The sequence below is a fragment of the Aquarana catesbeiana genome, linkage group LG04 (assembly GCF_042186555.1).
Source record: "Aquarana catesbeiana isolate 2022-GZ linkage group LG04, ASM4218655v1, whole genome shotgun sequence".
Classification (NCBI taxonomy): Eukaryota; Metazoa; Chordata; class Amphibia; order Anura; family Ranidae; genus Aquarana; species Aquarana catesbeiana.
This window is the reverse complement of record NC_133327.1, coordinates 245,733,812-245,755,850: the sequence shown is the minus strand read 5'-3', so window position 1 is coordinate 245,755,850 and position 22,039 is coordinate 245,733,812. Positions and strand designations below refer to the sequence as shown.

General features: G+C 42.4%; 1 protein-coding gene across 1 annotated transcript in view; it reads right to left on the bottom strand.

The window, feature by feature from the left end:
• Nucleotides 1–22,039, bottom strand: part of LOC141139832 (uncharacterized) — a 42,334-nt gene that overhangs the window by 11,090 nt on the left and 9,205 nt on the right. The gene's annotated exons all lie outside the window — the stretch shown is intronic.

Genomic DNA, 22,039 nt, shown 5'->3' with positions numbered 1-22,039 from the left:
GCCAAGTACAGGGATATCCTGGACGAAAACCTTCTCCAGAGTGCTCAGGACCTCAGACTGGGCCGAAGGTTTTCCTTCCAACAAGACAATGACCCTAAGCACACAGCTAAAATAACGAAAGAGTGGCTTCACAACAACTCCGTGACTGTTCTTGAATGGCCCAGCCAGAGCCCTGACTTAAACCCAATTGAGCATCTCTGGAGAGACCTAAAAATGGCTGTCCACCAACGTTTACCATCCAACCTGACAGAACTGGAGAGGATCTGCAAGGAGGAATGGCAGAGGATCCCCAAATCCAGGTGTGAAAAACTTGTTGCATATTTCCCAAAAAGACTCATGGCTGTATTAGATCAAAAGGGTGCTTCTACTAAATACTGAGCAAAGGGTCTGAATACTTAGGACCAGGGCTATTTTTTAGCAGGAACGCGGGGGGAACGTAGTTCCGGCACCTCCACCACTGAATGTATGTAAAGGCAAGGAGTGCTGGGTTGTGCTACAGTGTCTATTGATGCTGGCTGTTGATGGATCTATTGGTGCTGGAGGGGATTTATTTCTGCAGAAGGGTTGATTGGGGAGGTCTATTGTTGCTGGTGGGGGATCTATTGTTGCTGGGGTGGGTCTTATGTTGCTGGCGATCAGTTGTCGCTGGGAGGGATCTACTGTTGAGGGAGCAGTCTATTATAGCTAGCTGCTAGAGGGTATATTATTGCTAGGTGGTATTTTGTTGTAGGTGGTCCATTGTTGCGGGGGGGGGGGGGATCTATTGTTGGCTGTGAGGGGTCTATTTTACTGCTTTTCTTGTTATCAATAACAAATTCCATACAAATTACTTAGTACCACAATTGTTACTTGGTTCTGTATTCTCTAAAAGGAGCAGTGTTGGGAGGTGGGTAGGGGGTGGAACCAAGGACTGGTGCTCAGAGGTAGGTAGGGGCAAAGACAATGGGTAACTCCCAAAAGGGGAAGTTCCTGCACCTATTCTCTGAGAAAAAAAGCCCTGCTTAGGACCATGTGATATTTCAGTTTTTCGTTTTTAATAAATCTGCAAAAATGTCAACAATTCTGTGTTTTTCTGTCAATATGGGGTGGTGTGTGTACATTAATGAGGAAAAAAATGAACTTAATTGATTTTAGCAAATGGCTGCAATATAGCAAACAGTGAAAAATTTAAGGGGGTCTGAATACTTTCCATCCCCACTGTATGTCCCAACTTTCTGAAATAGAAAAGAGTGACACCTTTAGGGCTCATGCATACTGCAGACAAAATAAAGCTGCTTTTACAGGCATTTAAAGCGGTTGTATACCCGCTGTGTTTTTTTTTTCTTCCTACACCTGCAAGGGAAAAGGTATAATGAGCTAGTACCGCATACTAGCGCATTATGAGATACTTACCTTAGAACGAGGCGCCGGCATCTCATCCTGTCCACGCCGAGGGAGCTGACATTTCCCCTCAGCGTGTCTTCCGGGTATCGCGGCACCGGCGCTGTGAGTGGCCGGAGCTGCGATGTCATCACTCCCGCGCATGCGCGCGGGAGACTTCTGTCCGGCTAGCTCCGGAGTTTGCCGGGCTGTCAGCCGAGAATCCCCTGTGCGCATGCGCCGCTGCAGTCAGCGGCTCATTGCGAGGGGAATATCTCCTAAACCGTACAGGTTTAGGAGATATTTTTTTTACCAACAGGTAAGCCTTATTATAGGCTTACCTGTAGGTAAAAGTTAAAAAAAAAAAGGTATACAACCACTTTAAGCTTGTATTTCTCTGCCTTTAGAAACTTGTGCTTTTTTGCACCTTTTTGAGCTTTTATAATCTTTTGTGAGATTTTTTTTTCACAAACCCTCCCCTCAGCTAATTTTTCTATTTTATTTTTTCAAACTTTTCACACTTTTCACGCATTTTTGGGTGCTTGGGCGTCTTTTCTGCTTGAAAACGCCTCTCAAAAATATGAGTTTGGAGGGGTTTTTCTTCTGCCTGTAAGCTCATATGTCTGCAAACTCCAGAAAAAGCCATAGTGCATAGACAACACATTGGCTAACATGGAGGGGAGTTTCCAGGCAGAAAAAAAATAAAGGTTCAAAAAAGTTTAAAAAAGCCTATAGGAGCAGCATCTTTGAGCTTCTTTGAGATCCAGTGTGCATGAGCCCTTAAGATAAGATTTTAGCCACACTGTTTTAATGAGTCAGTTAAAAGATTTGCTTAATGGGAAGGTGCAATAAAGCACAACCAAAACCAGTTCTAAAACTGCAAAGCAAGATACAATCTGCAATGAGCAAAACTGTGTGACCCATGCACATGCATAATTATATATGATGTGTAGGATAATATTTTGTAAAATCTGAACATGTCCATATGATCAATAAGCTGATCTATTCTGTAAGATAATTTAAAAAGTATTGTAAAGACAATGTATCTAGCATTGGGATGATTACACAGGTTATGTTAGATTTCCCTATAACACCATGAAAGGTTTCATGACTTTTGTCAGTGGATGCCGCTAAGAGCTCTCCTTGATGGAACTCCAAAAGGTTTAAACAGACATGAATACACCCTCCACCGATCAGTGATCATTTTTATATGTGATCTATTCAGCTTATGAACAATTCAGTGCATAGCCAGAGAACAAAACTTCTGCTTTAGTATATCCCCAGGACCCAGTTATTTCCTCCTTGGGCTCCACCATCCTAACTCTTGCAGAACACAGAAGGTGAAGCTAGGCTGTCAATCACAGCCTTCCCTTCAAAAGACCTCTGAGCCTCTCCTGTGATAGTCACAGGTCACTGCTGTTTGAATACATCAGTGGCCAGGGATGGAGAGGGTAGAAATGGAAATTGCTTATAGGTTGGCTTTTTACAAATGTTAACATTTTCACATCAGTAAAAGTAGTGTTTAGCTTTTTTTTGGCTCTACTTTCAAGAAAAAGCTGATGTAGCAGATTATATAGACACCACTATGTTTACATGCTTGGATAGTAGAAATATGACATTAGCAGTTACGACAGTCATATTACTACTATTTTTAAGAAAAAAATAGATTTTTTTTATTCATTCTGACCTTGATTTTACTTTTCCTGTTTGAAAAAAGAATTGTAAAACAAATAAGCATAGGTATTAAAGCAAAATACAAAATAATAAAAAAAATATATCTCTTGACACATTACACGTGAATACGCTGTTACAGAAGTGATCACAAAATTCTTCTTTGATTTGTATATTTTGTCACTGGCTGCCATCAGATGATTTGCAGGTAGAAAGGCAGTGCACATTAATAACATTTTGTAACTGTAGCGTAACTTTCCATATCTTCCTGTAATAGTGCTTCCATATGTTACATTACCGCTAAAAAAGCCAAAAGTTCACAAGTGGGGAAGAAGCAGGCCCCTGTATAAAACTTTAGTAAAGTTTGGATTCAGATGGAGGTAGAGCAGCATGTGCCACACATATAAAGATAATCTCTTATTACAGGTACTTATATAGCACTGTCAATGTACACAGTGCTTTACATATTTGTATTATACATTCACATCAGTCCCTGCCCTCAAGGGGCTTACAATTTAAGGTCCCTAACTCGCATTCATACATACACACACTAGGGCCAATTAACCACATTTTACTTTCAACTGATAATTTTAACTTGGCAGTAGTCAGATAACATCTGAAAGAACAAAGCAGCAATGTTCACTCAACAGAGTCAATAGCCATGTCACACCCTGTAGCCCATAGGATGGCAAAGAAACCAAAAAGGTGAGGCCTACACAGCAACATGGTAGCTGCTCTTTATTTTAATACCTGGGATGTATGGCAAGCTGTGCATTTTATACAGAAAGGTAACACTGGGAAGGGCTTGCACTATAACACACAGCAGTCAACTGATTCAAAACACATCTCATTTGAAAAAGCAATCTTTATTAAGAGATCCCATTGCCTTTAGAGGTCATACCATTCCAATTGACATAAGAATGACACTAGTCAAGGACAACCCATCCACCAAGCTTGATCTCTCTGACACATCCCCCTAGGGCAGTGATGGCGAACCTTGGCACCCCAGATGTTTTGGAACTACATTTCCCATGAGGCTCAGCTACACTGCAGAGTGCATGAGCATCATGGGAAATGTAGTTCCAAAACATCTGGGGTGCCAAGGTTCGCCATCACTGCCCTAGGGGATTCCCTGGTAACAGCTTGGTTCATGTTTTGATGGCAATTCTCTCAAGCGCTCAACATCTTGCAGCTTTCATTGAATCCTTCTATGTCCTATGAACCTTCTGTGCTTGTTGCTCAGGGTTTTCTCTTTTAAAGGTATGGGCAGTGTTGATAGCTTTTTGTACTTTTCTTTTTCCTCCATCATTTTCTCCTTTCTTGGGATCCCTCTCTGTCTCAAAGCATCACTCCCACTTCGATTGCTTTACCTTCCTTTTTCCCTGGTTTTCTTGTTGGTGATCTGGTCCTCTCCATATTTTTACAACATTCTGGATATGGCTTGTAGTGTTTTCTTTAGCTTTCTAGTTACCTTTTTTATCCCTCCATGATCCCTCTATATCTGTGTAGTGGTACCCCCGTAGGGGCTGCTGGTGATTGTGGTCCGTCTCCCACCCTGTACAGCCAGGCACATGAATTTCCAGACATACAGCAGTCAAGAAATAGTCCTTGTACTTGTTTTTGTTGTTTATATCGAGGGGATTATAACTTGGATGGGGATAGGGTACATATGGGATGCCCACTTGATCAATAGGAATTCTTCAGGGACACAACTATATACATCTGGTATATACACACTTCTTCTGTTCTACCTTCAGCACAGACTTTCTTGTAGAACTACAACTCCCAGGACCAGCTAGCACTGAAATAAAGGCCTGACACGGGCTCAGCCAGGCCCAACACAAATGTCCTTTGCAGGCAGGGACCACAGGCCCCTATGGTGTGGCAAAATATGGTAGTCCTAGTGCTAGCTGTTCCACATGGTTACTGATCCCAGTACCGCCTCTTCAGGCCCTGCTAGCCCTCCTGGCTGCCTCTTTCCACTGCCTGTGCCACCACAGCCCTTCTTACTGGTTCTGCACCCATCCCAGACTGCTCCATCCCAGTCCTCTCATGCATGCCTCCCAGTCCTCCTGACTTTGTGTCACTCACCAGCCCTCTTGGCTGTTCTTTGTTCCTCCTGGAGACTTGCCTGGCAGTGTTCTCCTGCTGTCCTCTTTGCTCCCAGTGCCTCCTGGCCTGGACACCTCCGTGGTTTTAGGAAGGCCCCGTCCACACACGAGCTTAGGCCCAAGGTTACCCCTCCCTCAGACTGGGGAGCTCCCTCAAAGGCCACAACAGCCTAACACTCCAGCTTCCACCCGAACAACTCCTCCCCAGCTGGGCTGACCCTGAGTATTTGAGGAGGCCTACCCCTTGCCAACGCAAGTTAGGGATTGGTCAGGTCCCTCAGAACACTCCAGCTAGCTCCTCCTTGACTCCTCCTCAAGCTTCTGGAACTTTCTTCCAAATTCCATCTAGCAGCGAGGAGTTCACCAGAGAAACTGCTGATGATTCATCCAGCCTACCTGAGTCACTCAAACCCTGACCCAGAAAAACAAACATGCTTGGCTGCCAGCCAAGCCTGGAAATGCACCTACACTACACAAAACTCTAGCACTCTAGCTAGGGGGTGCTACATCTGTAAGCAGCCTTTATCATTGGTTTATATTCCTTTTTCCAACTGTAGTAAGCTTTTTGCCCCCACATCCATGGTCCTACACTCACACATGCATACACATACATACATCACACAATCCCATTCACCTGTGCCTGTCATACATTGCTGCTGTACTCCAGATCCCTGGTGGTTTATGTGCAGCCAGCTGCATCATATCTCTTGCCAATAGACTTTTCTGTACTGGTTGGTTGAGGTGATCTGGTGTCCATATGCATGCACAGAAGAGCTAATTGCCACGTACCCTAGGCTCCTGAGCTACTAAACTCCTCTGACATAAATCATCTATCATTTTTCGGATTTTATATTTTTGGTATTAAAAGTTAAAGATAAAAATAGATATAGAACATTTAAAATGGTCTGTAGGATACAATTCCATACAGAAATCTTTTCGATCTGGGCTTTATCTCCTGCCATCGATACTTTTGGCTTCCTCTGGGAGACTGTTATATTGTCTCTATCATGTCAGACAAGCCAGAAGTAGGTGGAGAAGTTGAAAACTACATTAATTCAAACCACATGCTTGTCTAGTGTTAGCTTCCAGATTTATGGAACACAGACATCCTTATTCTTTCATGATATAAATAGCCCAGAGATCAGCCATTGTGTAACATGTGAGGATTAGTCGTTCGTTATGTGGCGCATCATGTATACATCCTTGATACAAATCTACACTTACACATTGTTTTGGTTTTATGCATTGCTGGAATCAAAAATGACCTCAGATGCTAATCCAGCAGTAACAGTTGGTTCAAACAAGGTTGTTCTTAACAGGTCCATGCTGTTTGGATTAAGATATATGTTTTTTTTTTGGATTTCGCTGCATCTGTGAAGATGATTTGGTCCCTTTATTACTGATGTACACTTGTATTGAGCGCATTATTTTATGAGGAGTTTTGGATGACTCTTTTGGTATACATTATTGAGGGGTGTTAATACGACTGCACACTGGGGATTTTATCTTTATTATTTTTGCATCAGGTTTTATATGTATATACTATATTTTGTTTTAGTATTTTAAAGTTAGGTACAGAGTGGGATTGTCATCATTAAACTATATGTAGACTTTTTATATCAAAGACTTTATTGGTGCAATATTCTCAGCTTTCCCTAATATTGTAGTCATTATAAAGCTAATAATGGTATCATTTAAATTGGGAGTAAACAGCAAACGTTTGGGCCCCTCTGGGTTTTTTGCCATAATGTGCAAGTATGCACATCTGTTGGCAGGCTTATCTAAGAAAGCAATCCTCCCCAGAGCTGTAATGTCAGTGTTATCCTTCCATTCTCTCCTTGTCTTCTTCCAGGTTTAGAATCTTCATCCTTTTTATTGGCTTGGCCCAGATGATGTAACTTTTTTCGCATGCACACAGGAGTTACTTCATCTTGGCACGCAATCATACCAAGGCTGTACACTGAGATACGCATGCACAGCTCAGTGTACACTTTTAGAAAAAAAATGTGCTGACCTAGAAGCTTCTAGGGCCAAAAAAACTAAAGCCAGTGGCCAAATTTCAATCCATCTATGGCCATTCCCACTTGACAGAGGTCGGTCTAATGATTGACTTCTGTTGAGCAGGACTGTTGAAAATCTTTTGTCTATTGGCGGCACAATGAGGAGGATTGCCTGTGTGGATAGGGGAATTCATTTTCGACCAGCCCACTGGCCAATTGCCAAAAAAAAAAAAAAAAAAAAAAAATGAACTGTCTATGGCCAGCCTTACACAGTTTCTTCTAGGGGGGTACACCCCGTGTGGTGCAGATTCCCCCTGCCCTACTGACATCCATGTTTACATACATGTTAAAATGTTTATTTATATATTATATACACACACACACACACACACACACACACATAAACATAAATAGTATCTCACAAAAGTGAGTACACCCCTCACATTTTTGTAAATATTTTATTATATCTTTTCATGTGACAACACTGAAGAAATGACACTTTGCTACAATGTAAAGTAGTGAGTGTACAGCTTGTATAACAGTGTAAATTTGCTGTCCCCTCAAAATGACTCACATAGCCATTAATGTCTAAACCACTGGCAACAAAAGTGAGTACACCCCTAAGTGAAAATGTCCAAATTGGGCCCAAAGTGTCAATATTTTGTGTGGCCAACATTATTTTCCAGCACTGCCTTAACCCTCTGGGCATGGAGTTCACCAGAGCTTCACAGGTTGCCACTGGAGTCCTCTTCCACTCCTCCATGATGACATCATGGGGCTGGTGGATGTTAGAGACCTTGTGCTCCTACACCTTCCATTTGAGGATGCCCCACGGGTGCTCAATAGGGTTTAGGTCTGGAGACATGCTTGGCCAGTCATCACCTTTACCCTCAGCTTCTTTAGCAAGGCAGTGGTCATCTTGGAGGTGTGTTTGGGGTCCTTATGTTGGAATTCTGCCCTGTGGCCCAGTCTTCAAAGGGAGGGGATCATGCTCTGCTTCAGTATGTCACAGTACATGTTGACATTCATGGTTCCCTCAAAGAACTGTAGCTCCCCAGTGCCGGCAGCACTCATATAGCTCCAAACCATGAAACTCCCACCACCATGCTTGACTGTAGGCAAGACAGACTTGTCTTTGTACTCCTCACCTGATTGCCGCCACACACGCTTGACACCATCTGAACCAAATAAGTTTATCTTGGTCTCATCAGACCACAGGATATGGTTCCAGTAATCCATTTCCTTAGTCTGCTTGTCTTCAGCAAACTGTTTGCGGGTTTTCTTGTGCATCATCTTTAGAAGAGGCTTCCTTCTGGGACGACAGCCATGCAGACCAATTTGATGCAGTGTGCGGCGTATGGTCTGAGAACTCACAGGCTTACCCCTCATCCCTTCTACCGCTACAGCAATGCTGGCAGCACTCATACGTCTATTTCCCAAAGACAACCTCTGGATAAGACGCTGAGCACATGCACTCAACTTCTTTGGTCGACCATGGCGAGACCTGTTCTGAGTGGAACCTGTCCTGTTAAACTGCTGTATGGTCTTGACCACCGTGCTGCAGCTCAGTTTTAGGATCTTGGCAATCTTCTTATAGTTTAGGCCATCTATATGTAGAGCAACAATTCTTTTTTTCAGATCCTCAGATGGTTCTTTGTCATGAGGTGCCATGTTGAACTTCCAGTGACCAGTATTAGAGAGTGAGAGCACCAAACACCAAATTTAACACACCTGCTCCCCATTCACACCTGAGACCTTGTGACTCAGTGTTACATGACACACGGGAGTGAAAATGGCTAACTGGCCCAATCTGGACATTTTCACTTAGGGGTGTACTCACTTTTGTTGCCAGTGGTTTATACATTAATGACTGTGTGTTGAATTATTTTGAGGGGACAGCAAATTTACACTGTTATACAAGCTGTACACTCACTACTTTACATTGTAGTAAAGTGAAATTTCTTCAGTGTTGTCACATGAAAAGATATAATAAAATATTTACAAAAATGTGAGGGGTGTACTCACTTTTGTGAGATACTGTATATACATACACTATAAAACATATGCATGTATGATTAAGTTTTGGAATGCACACCCCAATGCAGTAGCCTGCACACACCTATGCTCTGCTATCTTAAAAAAATCAGCATACCAGCATTTTATAAACACAAAACGTTACTTCGACTTTATTACTGCAGAATAATAATTAGTTACAGAAGAGTGTCATAGTTTCTTCTAGGAGGAGGCTGAGATGTGAATTCAAATATCTAGTTTGAGTGTATACTTATTTAATATTTTAGACCATTTATTTGTCCAGCTAGTATGGGCACGTTATTAATTTCTAGGAGTGCCAACACAATGTTTGTTTCTACCTACCAGAGGAACGATGAAACAGTTAAACCAACATTTAAACATATACTGGCACAGGAACCCATGAGAGAGTTTCCACATCAGAGTAAGATTTCCATTCATGCGCTGTCTCTGAATTACCCAGATCAGTGGTTAGACTCAAGAGTTTCCAACTGCCAAGCCTGAGACTTAATTTCAGTTCCTCTATTCAATAGCAAATGTTGCCCAGTCTGTGACCAAGGTTGGAAACTTCACCTCTGCATTCCAAGGTACAGTATTTGCTTGGTTGTCTGAAGGAGGAAAATGGCTGCATTTCAGTGGGGTGTTCTGGTTTTATTTAAAGCTGAAGATTAATCTGATTATATTTTGCCCTCCTTGGTCCCACCTTTCCCCCTTCAGCAACATGCCAACGATTGAAAGAACTGAAGTCCAATGAATGAATGGGGTAGGCCAGGAACAGTAAGGCTGGGGAGGGAAGACATTGTATAATGCTGGGTGTCCTCCAGCCAGGAAATAAGATGGGCTCTGTCTGACTTGCTGAAGCTTCTAATGCACAATGCGAGAAGCGTACAATGTGCAGTGAAATCAAAGTACGTTTTTTCAGTATAGGAACATAGCCTGTACAACTGTGAAAGACAGAATTTGACAATGGAGTTTAGCTTTAAAAGAGAAGTATGGGTTTGGTGTTTTTGCAAAATCATACTTACCTAGGTGGAGGCAGCATCAGTCCAATGCTGCATCTGTCCCCTGCCAGCTCTAACACTGAGAACCGAGCGATCAAACACTGCAGATCGCTCTGTTCTCACAGCTCGTGGAGCACAGAGCTACCGACTGTCAGTCACAGCTCTCTGCTCTGCTCCCCCCTCACTCACTGGAGCGCTGGGCTGTGGAGGGGGTGGAAGCGGCCGGTTCAGGCTCTTAGCGGCTCACTGAGAGGCTGAGCCAGCTGCCGGTCCAAGCATGTGGGCAGATCCCAATGTGGCAATCTTGCCCGAGCCTGGACTGGCTCTGGGACATCAGCAGACAATGGATTTCAGCCCACTGTCTGCTGAAAACGGAGCACAGGAGTGCAGAACAGACTGCACTCCTGTGATCCACAGGAGAAGTACAGCCAAACAAGCTTTGGCTGTACTTTGCCTTTAAGGTAAACTGAATGCATACCAACAACTTACTGACATTTTAAAAGGGTGGTATTGTACCAAAGTATTTGTATAAAACACAGTTCATACTTCCGTTTAGACAGACAAAAACAGACCAGCAATATCTTGAGATTGTGTGTGTTTATAGATACCTAGAAAAGGTTGATATTGGCAAAAACAAAAGAAATGGCCAAATCACACTGAAATCTGGCATATAGTACAATTCAGCCCTCTGTAGTTCTAACCTGAGGCTGAGGCTGCAGAAAAAGGGATTGAGGAATCTATGCCCTCAATCTCTTGGTGCTCTAGCCATGTGAAAGAGTGGTTTGTTCAGGCAGCTAGAGACACTGGTTACCTTATGGGGACTGAGCGGCTGTACAAACACAGCCACAGGTCCTAATATGACAGGTATGCAGGTGCTGATAAGCAGCCCAAATGTACACTGTCTGTGTTTGGTGCTGTAAATTGCACTCACATGCTTGGGGGGGGGGGGGGGGGGGCTTTCAAGTAGGCTGTACATGGCCCCATGATTTCTAGCAGAATCCCTGGTACCTGGGCCGCAAAGTCAAACATTCAGAGCTCTACAAAAAAAAAAACAACATTAATATCAATTTCTGATTAGTAAATACAAACAGAACACATTGCCCCGCTGGAGACGTACATGGGGTGTATACTGATTAAAAGAGAAATATGTTTTTTTTTTTCCATAATCATACTTACCTAGGTGGATGCTGCATCTGTCCCCCGGCGTCTCTGCATTGAGAACTGAGCGATCGAACATCGCCGATGGCTCGGTTCTCACAGCTCCCCAAGTGAAGATCTGCTGCCTGTCAATCAGTAGCTCTCCTCTCTGCTCCTCCACGCTCACTGGAGTGCTGAGCTGTGGAGGGGCGGAGCGGCTGCCTCAGGACGCCTATCAGTCCAGGCACCTGGCGGATCCAGACTTTATTGTCGTTATGACGATGTGCCTGGACTGATTCATGTGACGTCAGCAGAGAGCGGACTTCAGACCACTCTCTGCTGAAAAAGGGTCACAGGAGTGCAAAACGAACTTCACTCCAGCGATCCATAAGAGAAGCCCAGCCAAACAAGCTCAGACTGGACTTCTCCTTTAACCTCTTCTAGCTAGTCTCTGACGTTCTGGTTTATTGACACAATTGCATATTTTTCTTTAGAGCAACCAAATTCCATCATGTGTCTGGAGAGAGAAAATTGACAAACATATGACTAGTTGATATAAGCAAAATTATTACTTTTCCACTATTACAGTGTTTTTAAATAAGACACTCATCCATTAACAGGGTGGACTGTAAGTATTATAAACATTTCTGACAAGTACATTTTAAACAGATTTGTGCAAACATAAAAGGGAGAGATCAGTAAGAAAAAAATCCATTCTGGGGAATTCATAAAGAGAGGTTGATTTACTAAAGGAAAATAGACTGCCAGTTTGTAAAGTGCAGTTGCACTTGGCAAAGAATACCCAATCACGTGCAAGGACAATTAAAAAAAACAGCATTTTTGCTTGCACATGATTGGATGATGGAAGTCAGCAGAGCTTCTGCTCATTTACTAAGCTCTGGACCTACTGCTCTTGCAGAGTGCAACTGAACTTTGCAAAGTGCACGGTTTATTTGCCTTTAGTAAATCAACCCCAGTGTGTCTAAAGCATTTTTTTTAGAATTCTGTCATACCTCCACACAACAAATGGTGCGTGCCCCAGATTCATTGGGGTTTGCTGGGTGGGGGGGGACTGATTTGTACTGAAAGAGGGGATTTTGTAGGATGGAGAGTGGACTTGTGCTGGGAGAAGGGCAGAAGGTTCGCGCTGGGAGGGAGCATGGAGGATTTGGGGACAAAAATTGTGCTGGGAGGGGGATTTCAAGAGAGGATGGAAGCTCGGGGGGGGGGGGGGGAATATTTGTTCTGGAAGGGGGGATTTGAGGCATAAAGATTTGTACTGGTAGGAGAAGGGAATTTTTGCATTTTTGTCTGGGGAGAAATTTTGCTTGCAAAAGGAATCTGTGCTTGGAGAGTTAGCTTGAAGATTGGTGCTGGATTTTTTTATAGGGCATAAAGAGTATATTTTTGATGAGAGGGCAAAGTGAGGAAGAAAATTGCTTGGAATTTGTATTTACTCTCTGATATGCAGCAATGAAAAAAGAGGACTGTCTGCATTGTGAGGAGATGCAGAGCCAGGAACTCCAGCTGGGAGATATTATGCTAAAATTGAATGTGGGAATGAGAATATAAGAATCTAATGTATAATTGGAACCACCACAGTCCCTTAGAATTATCAGTCTCTTTGGGGTGGGGAGGATAGGAGAGGTGGGGTGGGTTTGAGAGTGTGATTTGTATTTTTTAAAGGGTTGTTAAAATGTGATATGATGACAACTGTTTTGTATATATTATAAAATCAATAAACTTTATAAAAAAAAAAAAAGAATTGTCAGTCTAAAAAGAGGACAGTGGTCATTTTGTGAATGTCCAATAAGCAGCCAAGTTCTATGAAATATATGAACTTTATTACAACTATAGACCAACCTTATCAAATAAAAGCAGTAATACTAAAAATAACCTATTACTCAGCACAAGTTTTGCACACTTTAAAAATGTAGACATTTAGAAATGTACAGTATAGTGTCTTATGTATATACAGAAACTGCAGAAAAAAATAGCTGGACTTCTGCTTTAACATTTCAATTAGTAACCTCCAGTTATAGAGAAAATGGCAATTAATTAATTGATGGGGACCTATGTAGCACCCTATAGTATGCTAGTAGTGAAGTACAGGCAAACTTATTTGACTCATGGTAAGTGTGAGTCTGGAATTTGGGTCAGGGTTTATATTGCAGGACAGGCTGGATGACTCATACAGACAGGTCTCTAGTGCTTTCTCCTAGAAGTTAGTGGGCGGAGGCCAGGAGGGTTGATCTGCATACTTAGGGAAACTTGGCCAATCCCTTCTGTCCTGGCAGGGTGACTGAGCCATACCTTAAATATGGATGAGTTGTGCTAGCAGGGGAGTTGGATGGAAGATGGAGTGCTGAGGAGGCTGTCGTGGCCTAGGAGGGATCTCCTAGGTCTAGGGGGGACCCCAGCTCCAGGCTGGGTTTGGTCTGGCTCAGGAGGATCTATTCAGAGGTGCGGTTTGATTTGGATTCTTGCCTGAGAGCAGCAGGAGCAAGGAGAACAGAGTGAGTACATCAGCACACCCAGGAGAGAGACTGCCACATGTAGCAAGCTTTCTAAAGGATAGCGTTTTAGCCTGGCCCTGGGAGATCTTCAGAGCAGCCAAGAGGGATGGTAGTGCCTGCAAGAAAGTGTAGCTGGGAGAAGTTCTACACAAGGAGAAGATACACTCCTGCATGCAGTTTGCCTCATCTTGTTGTGCTATATCCAAGAGTGGCTGAGAGCTCCTAGTCTGTAATGGACTTTTGCTATTAATCTAGGGACTGTGTGAGGAAAGGAAGGAAGCAGTTCAGGATCTTTTTATACAAAAGAGAAAGTTGTCCCCCTTTTGTTGTTCTAAGCTTCAAGTTGGGCATCCCATAAATCCCTTCACCCCATCCAATTTGTTACCCCTAATAAACATCAAACACAAAGCCAAGGGACCGACTTCTTGTGTCTCGATGAAAGCCAAGAATAGGTGTTGCCTGGCTGTGCAGGAGGAGGGGAGGCAGTCACCAGCAGCCATTGCGGGGGTAGTGCTACACTTATGAGAAATAAATTAAAGAAGCTTTTGTTGCTGAATTGTTTTTTCAAGCTCCAAGACCCCAATACTTTGTATACCACTACCATGGAACAGATATACAGAATAGGAATTCAGACTTCAGCACTGGCTGTATGTTTGCTCCAGTTGATTGGCTTACAAAATAGTGAATTGAGGATCTGGGTAACAGCCACACAGCCTGCACCTTTAATAACAAGTCAGCAATGGCAGGTCAACTACTTCTGTTTCTTGAAGATTCACTTTAACCGCTTGCCAACCAGCCGCCACGGTTATACTGCAGCAACATGGCTCGGCTGTGCGAACCGCCGTCATGTTACATCGGTATCCTTTTTGACCATTAGGGGCACGCGCGCACCCCCTGCTCGCCCACGGAGCCGATGCGAGTGCCCGGCAGTTTCTATCACCGGGCTCCCGCGATCACTCTGGGCACATGGAGAACCGGGATCTGTGTGTGTAAACACACAGTTTCCAGTTCTCCGAGGGGAGAAGTGACAGATCGTCTGTTCATACAGAGTATGCACAGCGACCTATCTCTTCCCCTACACAGTCCACTCCCCCCTTTAGTTAGAACACACACTAGGGAACACATTATTTCCCTTGATCGCCCCCTAGTGTTAACCCCTTCCCTGCCAATGACATTTTTACAGTAATCAATGCATTTTTATAGCACTAATCGCTGTATAGATGCCAATGGTCTCAAAAATGTGTCAAAATTGTCTGACGTGTCCGCCATTATGTCACAGTCCCGATAAAAAGCACTGATCACTGCCATTACCAGTAAAAAAAAAAAAATAAATAAAAATTCCATAAAACTATCCGCTATTTTGTAGACGCTAGAACTTTTGCACAAGCCAATCAATGTACGCTTATTGAGATTTTTTTTTACCAAAAATATGTAGAAGAATACATATTGGCCTAAACTGAGGAAAAAATTGTTTTTTTTATATATTTTTGGGGGATATTTATCATAGCAAACAGTAAAAAATAATGTATTTTTTACAAAATTGCTGCTCTTTTTGTTTATAGCGCAAAAAATAAAAACTGCTGTCAGTTAAAGCGACGCAGTGCCGAATCTCAAAAAGTGCTCTGGTCAGGAAGTGGGTAAAATCTTCCGGGGCTGAAGTGGTTAATGTGTATCTAAAGGCAAAATCTTATTTTTTTTTCTTTGAATAGAGCAAGGAAGGGTCAGACCCTTTGCAGAGTTGTTACTGCTGCCTGTATTCTTATTGGGGAAATTCAACTCACTATGTGTCCTGGTCACATTGTCACCAAGACAGGATGTGAGGAGAAATTCAAAGTGTTAGAGTTGACATCAGAGTAGTATGTGATGGTAGATTATTCAATGGGGACAAATGTTTTGATAACAGCTGGTTAATATGGGAATTCCCTTCACTTTAGGGAAATTTCTGCTCATTTCCTGTTGCATCCCTGGGACAGAAAGTGTAGGAAACCCTCCCCAGTGGAATACAGACTCTAAAATAACTTGATGGGGTTTTAATAATTCCATATTCTATTCAAACTATGCAGATAAATGTATGGTGTCTGTAGGTCATGGGTCTCATCTCCCAAGGGCCTCATCCAGCCCACTACAAAATTTTACCCAGCCCACTGCAACTCTGATGTAAAATGGTGACTCTAATGAAAGAGAAGCTCTAAGGTGATGCAGGACTTCTGATATAAAAAGGGGGACTCTGATGTGAAGGGGGCTCTGATGTATGGGTGGACTTTTGATTCAAAAGGGGTGACTCTAATTTGATGGGTTGATTCTGGTTTGAAAGGAAGATCTTATATGAAAGGGAGACTCTGACGGAAGGGGGGCTCTGATGTGATGGGGGGGCTTCTGATGTGAAAGGGGCCTCTGGTTTAAAATGAGGGACTCCTGATATGATGGGGGGGCATCTGATTTAAAAGGGGACTCTGATATGATGGGTGGTCTTTGGATGGGAAAGGGGGTACTTTTCATGTGAATGGGGGGGGACTTCTGATCTGAAGGTATTTCTTGTAGCATGTTTATCATTCATTAACATTTAATCATTCATTTATAAAACAGTTTTTTTCAGCCCCTGAATATTTGCAAAATATAGAAAACGTGGCCCTGATACTGAAAAGATTGGAGACCCCTGCTCTAGGTTATTTGCTAGTGACAGAATGTAAAACAATATCTGACTTTTTTTTGAGCAATACTCTGTGCTCAGCCGGATGAAATACAATTGGTGGTTCATTCCTAGGAAATAAGCACAGTAACTGCACTAAACTTTCTTTGGTTGTAGCTATTGTTAACAGTCCACAGGAAATAACAACCTGTAGACCACCGCCTGCTGAGGAACCAAAAGTCCAAGTACGGTATGTGATAGAAATAGGCCAAGCTCTAACTGGGATATACTTTTCCTTGTCAGATGTAGTCACCCAGCTCTAATTATTTTATGCAGGCATGTTTGCATGCATTTCTCACAGAGTAGACATTGATATTTAATTACCCTTTGAATTGACAAATGTTAACAGTTTACACTTTCCCCGATCTGTTATATTCATAATCCTGCAGTGTGCTTTCCTTGGTCAAAGTTATAAACATGAGTGCTTATCAAAAGTACAGCTAAGTAGAAGAATCCAGCCTGCAGCCTCTTATCCTCATCTGCCCTCACATCCTAACGGTCCAGTTTCATAAGGCTTCGTGAAGCTGCTGCAAGAGAAAGATTCTAATAGTTACTCCTTTTTCACAGAATAGAGCAGCACTTATACATGAACAAGAACATATAGTTCTGAGTTTTTTCTGGCATGCAGGTGACGCAGGACATGCTATAACTAACTATTCTCTTCAACCCTTTCAAAGAGGAGTTTTGCAACAACTTTTGGGATTTGTTCAGATGTGATCTGCTTTAATTACACACTTACTGCACTTTCTGGGGAAGTATTACAGTTATGTTGAGCCTCATCAGCCACAATTAAAATCCATTATACTGCATGTTGTGTTCAAATACTACGCTACTACTGAAATCCAAATAAAGGGGCCCAGTGCTTCATATAAATAAGATGTGGTGAATTAATAAAACCTGCCATATACATTGTTCATCGCACAACATTAGAAAAAGGTTTCTCTTCAAGAGCTTAGTGGCACAGGCAGCAGTATGGGTGACTATTAAAGTATGACTAAAGGCAAAACTTTTTTTAGTTCTGGGTAGAGTGGATAGGGATTAGAACATCGTTCAGGTATTTATTGTCGTCTGAGCCCCCATTGGGGAGTTTCACCCTCTCTATTTGTCATATTTTTTGTTATCACCGAAAGTGAAATAAAATTCCAAATTTTGGGTTGTCACCAAAACAGGAGTAGAGTGGAAATCTTCCAATGGGGACAGCCAGGGAAGCCCTCACTTTGGAGGGATTTCCTATCACTTCTTGTTTTGGCTATGGTACAGTAAGTGAATGGAATTCTACCCAATGGGAAACAGATGGCACAAAAAACTGGCAGGGGTTATAACACTTAGTTAGTAACTGCCATTTTAGTTTTACTTAAAGTGTCTTCTTTGCAGGGAGCCATTTTTGCGCATTTTTATTTTAGCAACAGAGTGGCTTACAGCATGTGTCAGTGTTATTGTTAGGGCCTGTTCACATCAAATGCATTTCTCTACACTGGGCAGCCTTGCTCAATGCAGCCCACTTCTTAGACAAGGCAATTTGCCTTGTGTCCTATGTATTCAGTTCACCCCACCATGCTGCTGTGGTGTACACTGAAAAAAGTAGGACATGTCCTACTTTTTTTTTCAGTTCAGTATGTTGCGATGCACCACACCATATCACACTGCAGTGCAGAATGGTGAATAAAATGTCATTATGACATTTCAAAAAAGTTATATTAAAAGGGTAGACGTTGTAATGCATTGTAATCTGAGCATTGGTACTGTTTACTTTACAGTGCACACCTGCAGCTGCCCGGGATCTCCCCAACCCCCCTTATTCCTACCTGAGCCTGATCTGATCCAACAACATGCACGAAAGAAGTGGCTCTTGCTGCTATTTCCCTGCTAACTGGGCAGATTGATAGCAACTGTCAATCAAATGCTGTGACGAGGGAGCGGGGGTTGTTTTGGAGGGCAAAGTTGCCGGGTCTGTGTAAATAGACAGAGACAGGGCAGCCCGGGATCGAGCCAACAGTGCCTTCATGGAAAGTGGCTTTTCATGGGGGCACTCGTCAAAGAGGAGGGGCCTGGAGCACCGGCGGGGACCCCAGAAAAGGAAGATCAGGGCTGCTCTGTGCAAAACCATTGCACAGAGTAGGTAGGTATACCATGTTTTTTTTTTACAATTAAAAACAAAACTTTAATATTACTTTAAGGTGCACCTAAAGGCCATGGTGCACATGCACAGTATGAAATGGCCAATTTCAGACGAAAGGTTTGGCGTCTCAGAGTGGAGCTACAGACTGAAAATCACCAGACATGGTGATTATAATATATTTCTTACATCAACAACATCAAGATGACAAAGGATGTTGGAACCTCACCCCAGTAACATTTCCAGAATCTGCCCCTTCCTAATTAACTACACCACCAAATTATTAATGAATTCCTTTGTTACCTCTTGCCTCAACCATTGCAGCTCCCTTCTACTTGACACAGTCTATACCTCCTCTTCCATCTATCATGAATGCTGCTGCCAGACTCTATTGATCCCTTCACTGGCTTTCACTTGCCCAATGCATCAGTGAAAGTATTCACAGAGCTTCACTTTTTCCACATTTTGTTATGTTACAGCCTTCTTCCAAAATTGATTAAATTCATTATTTTCCTCAAAATTCTACAAACAATACAAGTTTGTCTGAAATCTTTGCAAATTTATTACACATAAAAAAAACAGAAAAAAAATCACAAGCACATAAGTATTCACAACCTTTGCCATGACACTCAAAATTGAGCTCAAGTGCATCCTGCTTCAACTGATTATCCTTGAGATGTTTCTACAACTTGATTGGAGTCTATTTGTGATAAATTCAGTTGATTGGACATGATTTGGAAAGGCACACAGCTGTCTATATAAGGTCCAACAGTTAACAGTGCATGTCAGAGCACAAACCAAGCCATGAAGTCCAAGGAATTATCTGTACATCTCTGAGACAACATTGTATTGAGGTACATATCTGGAGAAGGGTACAGAAAAAATTCTGCAGCATTGAAGGTCCCAAAGAGCACAGTGGCCTCCATCATCCATGAATGGAAGAAGAACAACCATCTCTGCAGCACGCCACAAATCAGGCCTGTGTGGTAGAGCGGCCAGATGGAATCCACTCCTCAGTAAAAGGCACATGACAGCCCATCTGGAGTTTGCCAAAAGGCACCTGAAGGACTCTCAGACCATGGGAAACAAAATGATCTGGTCTGATGAAACAAAGATTGAACTCTTTGGCGTGAAAGGCAAGCGTCATGTCTGGAGGAAACCAGGCACTGCTCATTACCTGACCAAAACCATCCCTACACTGAAGCATAGTGGTGGCAGCATCAAGCTGTCGGAATGTTTTTCAGTGGCAGAAACTGGGAGACTAGTCAGGATCCAGGGAAAAATGAATGCAGCAATGTACAGAGACATCCTTGATGAAAACCTGCTCTGGACCTCAGACTGGGGGGAAGGTTCATCTTCCAACAGGACAAGGACCCTAAGCACACAGCCAAGCTAAACAAAGAAGTGGCTATGGGACTACGGGACAATGTCCTTGAGTGGCCCAGCCAGAGGCCAGACTTGAACCCGATTGAACATCTCTGGAGAGATCTGAAAATGGCTTTGCACCGACGCTCCCCATCCAACCTGATGGAGCTTGAGAGGTCCTGCAAAGAAGAATGGGAGAAACTGCCCAAAAACTTGGTGTGCCAAGCTTGTAGCATCATACTCAAAAAGACTTGAGGCTGTAATTGGTGCAAAAGGTTCTTCAACAAAGTATTGAGCAAAGGCTGTGTACATGTGATTTTTTTCCTTTTTTATTTTAAATAAATTTCAGGTTGTCATTATGGTGTATTGTTTATAGAATTTTGAGGAAAACATTGAATTTAATCCATTTTGGAATAAGGCTGTAACATTACGAAATGTGGAAAAAATGAAGTGCTGTGAATACTTTCCGGATGCACTGTATATCCTGTATAATAATATAAATAATAACAATTTAGATTTCAAAGCATGATGTCCCCTCAAACCAGTATATATCCACTGTTCATTTGGCCAGGGGGCACCATGATATAGATGTTTTTTTAGTCAAAGGAGATTGTACTACATCTGGGGGTTTGTGGAAGAAGTACGCACATTCATTTATACAGGATTTAGTATCATATAGGTAAATCAACCATATTACTTTTTAAATAATCTTATGCAGCTGCGTATGTATACTGTACGTTATAGATGTAAACCTCTATGTGTATATAAACATATATGCATACTGTAATAGAAGTCTGTGTTTACCAATAGGATTTACTTAGTATAAACAAGGAATGTCTGGAAGCAAGTAAGTTAAGCGTATATAAACTTTAATGGGCATGCTAGGAAAGTGATGGCGGCCACACACCATGCAGTAATTTGAGTCTTCGTTCTTTTTTGACATTGCTGTATTTAATGTAACTGCTGGTCTACGCTGTGATTTGTTATGCACCAAAACATTATTATTTTCCCCAAACATGGCACAGCTATGTATTATTTTCTTGAAGGATATTAAAATGTGCATACATTTGTTTAGACCCCCACGAGTAGGCGCTTCAATTTGATCAAGCAATTTCTAATTCATAAGGAATTTTACCAGGATGTGCACAAGTAAAAACACAACACAGTCAACCAATAACTGTACACACACACACAAACAAAATTTACGTAGAACCAAAGCATGTAGAAGACTAATAAAATGATGCAGGCCTTATGGGTCAGTTTTTTTTTTATTGGCTCTATGGGTCAGTTTTATTTTGTTCAACCAGAGGGTTGAACAAAAACAAAAAACCTGACCCAATTTCCCCATCCACACATTCAAGATGGATGCGAGAATCCTTCTGCTGAGCTATCATATTCGGACAGGGGGGAGACCCCCTCATCATCAGAATACACTGATTAGCACTGCCACCTTTAGCCAATGGCGGTAGTTGAACAGCATTTATCCGACAGGGTGCTTGTACAGACATCATTTACATAGTTACATAGTTAGTAAAGTTGAATAGACACCAGTCCATCCAGTTCAACCTGAGTGAGTACACACTCACATCAATCCCTACCCTCAAGGAGCCCACAATCCAAGGTCCCCAACTCACATTCATATACTAGGGCCAATTTTTGGACAGAAGCCAATTACCCTTCCAGCATGTCTTTGCAGTAGATTGACTTCTGTACAACCAGGGTGGCTATACATGAATCGAACTTCAGCCGGTTTAGCAGGGACTTGCCGATTTCCATCCATGTACGGCCAGGCTTTAGACTTATTGCCCAAATAATACGTCATTAAAACCTGTAACTTTGAAGCTATACATCACTGCTGTCCGGCACAACCATAAATTGATCAATCAGGCTAATAATGCTAGTATTATGTCAGTGGAACAAGAATGCTGCAAGGTTGAGATTTGTTGTATAATTTCAACAGTACAAAAAATATGCGATATTCATGTAGAATTTTCTTTTCTTACAAATCAGTGTTGCCAACCGCCAGTATTTTTACTGGCAGCC